General features: G+C 41.5%; 1 pseudogene; it reads right to left on the bottom strand.

Moving 5' to 3' along the window:
* Nucleotides 1-2,522: 2,522 nt before the first annotated feature.
* LOC111555049 lies at nt 2,523-3,555 on the bottom strand (annotated as a pseudogene).
* Between the last annotated feature and the right edge of the window lie 308 nt (nt 3,556-3,863).

Here is a 3,863-nt window from a genome sequence, read left to right as displayed (position 1 = left end):
TGTGTCTTCTTTTATTTCACTGAGCAGTGGTTTGTAGTTCTCCTTGAAGAGGTCCTTTACATCCCTTGTAAGTTGGATTCCTAGGTATTTTATTCTCTTTGAAGCAATTGTGAATGGAAGTTCACTCATGATTTGGCTCTGTGTTTGTCTGTTACTGGTGTATAAGAATGCTTGTGATTTTTGCACATTAATTTTGTATCCTGAGACTTTGCTGAAGTTGCTTATCAGCTTAAGGAGATTTTGGGCTGAGATGATGGGGTTTTCTAAATATACAATCATGTCATCTGCAAACAGGGACAATTTGGCTTCTTCTTTTTCTAACTGAATACCCTTGATTTCTTTCTCTTGCCTGATTGCCCTAGCCAGAACTTCCAACACTATGTTGAATAGAAGTGGTGAGAGAGGGCATCCCTGTCTTGTGCCAGTTTTCAAAGGGAATGCTTCCAGTTTTTGCCCATTCAGTATGATACTGGCTGTGGGTTTGTCATAAATTGCTCTTATTATTTTGAGATACATTCCATCAATACCGAATTTATTGAGCGTTTTTAGCATGAAGGGCTGTTGAATTTTGTCAAAGGCCTTTTCTGCATCTATTGAGATAATCATGTGGTTTTTGTCTTTGGTTCTGTTTATATGCTGGATTACATTTATTGATTTGTGTATGTTGAACCAGCCTTGCATCCCAGAGATGAAGCCCACTGGATCATGGTGGATAAGCTTTTTGATGTGCTGCTGGATCCGGTTTGCCAGTATTTTATTGAGGATTTTTGCATCGATGTTCATCAGAGATATTGTTCTAAAATTCTCTTTTTTTGTTGTGTCTCTGCCAGGCTTTGGTATCAGGATGATGTTGGCCTCATAAAATGAGTTAGGGAGGATTCCCTCTTTTTCTGTTGATTGGAATAGTTTCAGAAGGAATGGTACCATCTCCTCTTTGTACCTCTGGTAGAATTCAGCTGTGAATCCATCTGGTCCTGGACTTTTTTTGGTTGGTAGGCTACTAATTATTGCCTCAATTTCAGAGCCTGCTATTGCTCTATTCAATTTCATAGCCAGTTTATACTGTGTCCTGAGTACTCAAATTGCATTTGTCACCTCCCTTCTGTGAGGGTCAATCTGAGGGGCATCCTCACTGTCTATGAGCAGCTTAGAGCCCACTGTGATGTCCCATCTTCTCTTGGTGGTCTCTTCTGTCTGCTTGAGTTACCTGTGGAAGTAGTAACCACTGGCAGAGAAGAGTCCTGAAGTTTGTACTGATCCTAAGTTTTCATAATGAAATGGTTTTAATTGTGGTAAAATTTACATAACATACATTTTACTATTTTAACGATTTTTAGTATATAACTCAGTAGCTTTAAGTACATTGCCAATGAGATGTAACTGTTACCAAACAAAAATTTTTGTGCTTGTTAAATAATGATTTCATATTCTCCCCATCCCTCACCATCAGGTTCCCCCTAATCTATTTTCTATGTTCATCAATTTTCCTAGATTGGATACCAGAAAACTTTGAACTTACAATATTGTTCTTTTGTGTCTGGCTTATTTCACTTAGCACAATGTTCTCAAGGTTCATCTATATTGCAGCATGTATCAGAATTATGTTGCAATGATAAGCTATTATCAAGATATTGTAATTGACATTATCACGGAAAGGTCAGATACCTTCAATCTTGCTTCTTATGGTGACTGGCCATGAAACTAACTGAAAGTTACAGCCAGAACAACTTGTACAAAAATGAGAAGTTTCCAGAATTCCTGTACAATTGAAGGAATCTGTCAGCAAATGATAAATGGTTTTAAGATAATTTCTACATTGAAACCAATACTGAAATTTGCAGATGGCCAAATTAGAATTCCTGTCATATTTATAGACTCTACACTCGTCCCTTTGTCCATGAAGAGCTAAATAAGTACTTACTAGTTCTCAAGGGGAAGGGACCATGGTTATCTTTACTTGAAACCAAGGCCAACATGTCACCATGCCATGGACAAATGACAGCAGAGGACTACATAAAACCAATTTCCTAGACTGTTTCTATGAATACAGAGAATCTGTCTCTGAGAACATTATTTTCCCCTATATCTGAGAATTCAATGAAATTTAGAGGCAGCAGAACTCACTTATCCAGAATGAGCTTCCTCCCTGCAGCAATACCCCTAATCATAGAAGGAAACATGATTTTTAGGTGAACGTAGTCTGAGAGAAAGGTAAGGAATCTTCCCTTCGATACTGTCAGGTAGGAAATAGTTATAAAACAGGGCTTTCCAGTTCTGGACAGGAATTCTTTCCATTTCAATAAAAATTGAAAGTAAAAGTTTTCAGTAAGAAAAATTTAATGGAAGATAACAGGAGAAATTTGTTGGAAATATGAAGAAGGATCTAAACAGCGTACTTTCAAATTAATGCTTTATCTTAGTAAAACTAGAAATGTGAGATTAAAAATAAAACTATTTGAAGATATTGGGGGAATCATTGAGGCATTTCTGAAGCACAAAGATGAGAAAAATGTATATAATTGTCAGGGTGGCAGGGCAGTGTTGCTTTCAAAGTCCCGTCTGACTGACAGGGCAGAGGCAGCCCTGGGAAGCCCCAGTCTGCTTCCCGACAGCTCCAGGGTTTCCTCAGGAAGCTGCCCCCCACCTTCATCCACCTCAGGTGTGTCCTGCAGAGCCCTCTGGAGAACCAGCTAGAGAGTCTTCCTGTTTTGATGCTGCCTAAAGGAGCCCATGAAGAAGTAAATGATGGGGTTGCCACTGCTATTAACAGTGGAGAGGAAAATGGAAACTAGACGAACATGACAATATAAGACTCCCAAATCCATGTGGATCCAGAAAAATAGGAAAAACTGAATGCTGAAGGGCAGACCGCAGAGGAAGAAGATCAACACTGTGAGCAAGATGGTCACGTACAGCCTGGTCAGGGGCATCTTCTAGGATCCACAAAGGATCCTGACCAGCAGGACCAGGCTGGACCCACAGAGAACCACAAATAAAAAAATCAGCCACATGACTGTGATGAAATCTGATGTTTGACACCAAACAGAATCAGCACCACTAAGCAGGAAGCCACAGAACATACACTCCAGGATACTCCGCAGCAGGGACAGGGCCCAGAGCAGGACACACACGACCACTGACAGGTGTGTGGGGTGGCGGCAGCGGTACCAGATGGTCCACAGGACAGACAGGCAGCACTTGGTGCTGATAGCACTCAGCACACTCAGGCCTATAAAGTAGGCAAAGGTCATCATAGTGGTGAAATAGGTGGAGAAGGAAAGGAAGAAGTCACTGTAGAAATTCATGGTTTCTAAAATCTGGGAGAAGAGGCAGAGGAAGTTGGCCCCAGCCAGGCTGAGGATGTAGAGGGAGAAGGTGTTCCTGTGCATGCAGGAGCCAGAGCATGACTGCATTTCCTGCCAGCCTGACCAGGTCAATGATGAGGAGCAGCAACATGAGGATCATGATCTCCACGCCACAGTGTTGAAGATGGGCCTCCTCAGTCCTATTGACTGATGTCAGTTCTGTACCCAAGGCTGGGATGGTTGGATCCATGCACAGAACCCCTAGTCTTGTGCCCCTGGGAACACAAGCAAGATGTGATCAGCAGCTGTATGATCTCTGATTTCACATACATTCTATTATGTGAGAATTATTGTCCCCATTTTACACAGGAGAGAAACAGAGGCTTGCAGAGAATAAGCCACCTATCAAAAGGTGAGGAGTGCTCAACTCCAGTTTCAAATCCAGTACTTGCTGACTCTAAAGCCTGGGCTCTCTCTGTTGCAACACAATTTCTCTACTGACATGGGAATAACATTATGATCAAAACATCCCCACTCAACTGGCCAGGGCTGTGGATC

This window comes from Piliocolobus tephrosceles, chromosome 13, assembly GCF_002776525.5.
Source record: "Piliocolobus tephrosceles isolate RC106 chromosome 13, ASM277652v3, whole genome shotgun sequence".
Classification (NCBI taxonomy): domain Eukaryota; kingdom Metazoa; phylum Chordata; class Mammalia; order Primates; family Cercopithecidae; genus Piliocolobus; species Piliocolobus tephrosceles.
The sequence above is the reverse complement of the archived record's forward strand: the minus strand, read 5'-3'. Positions and strand labels throughout refer to the sequence as shown.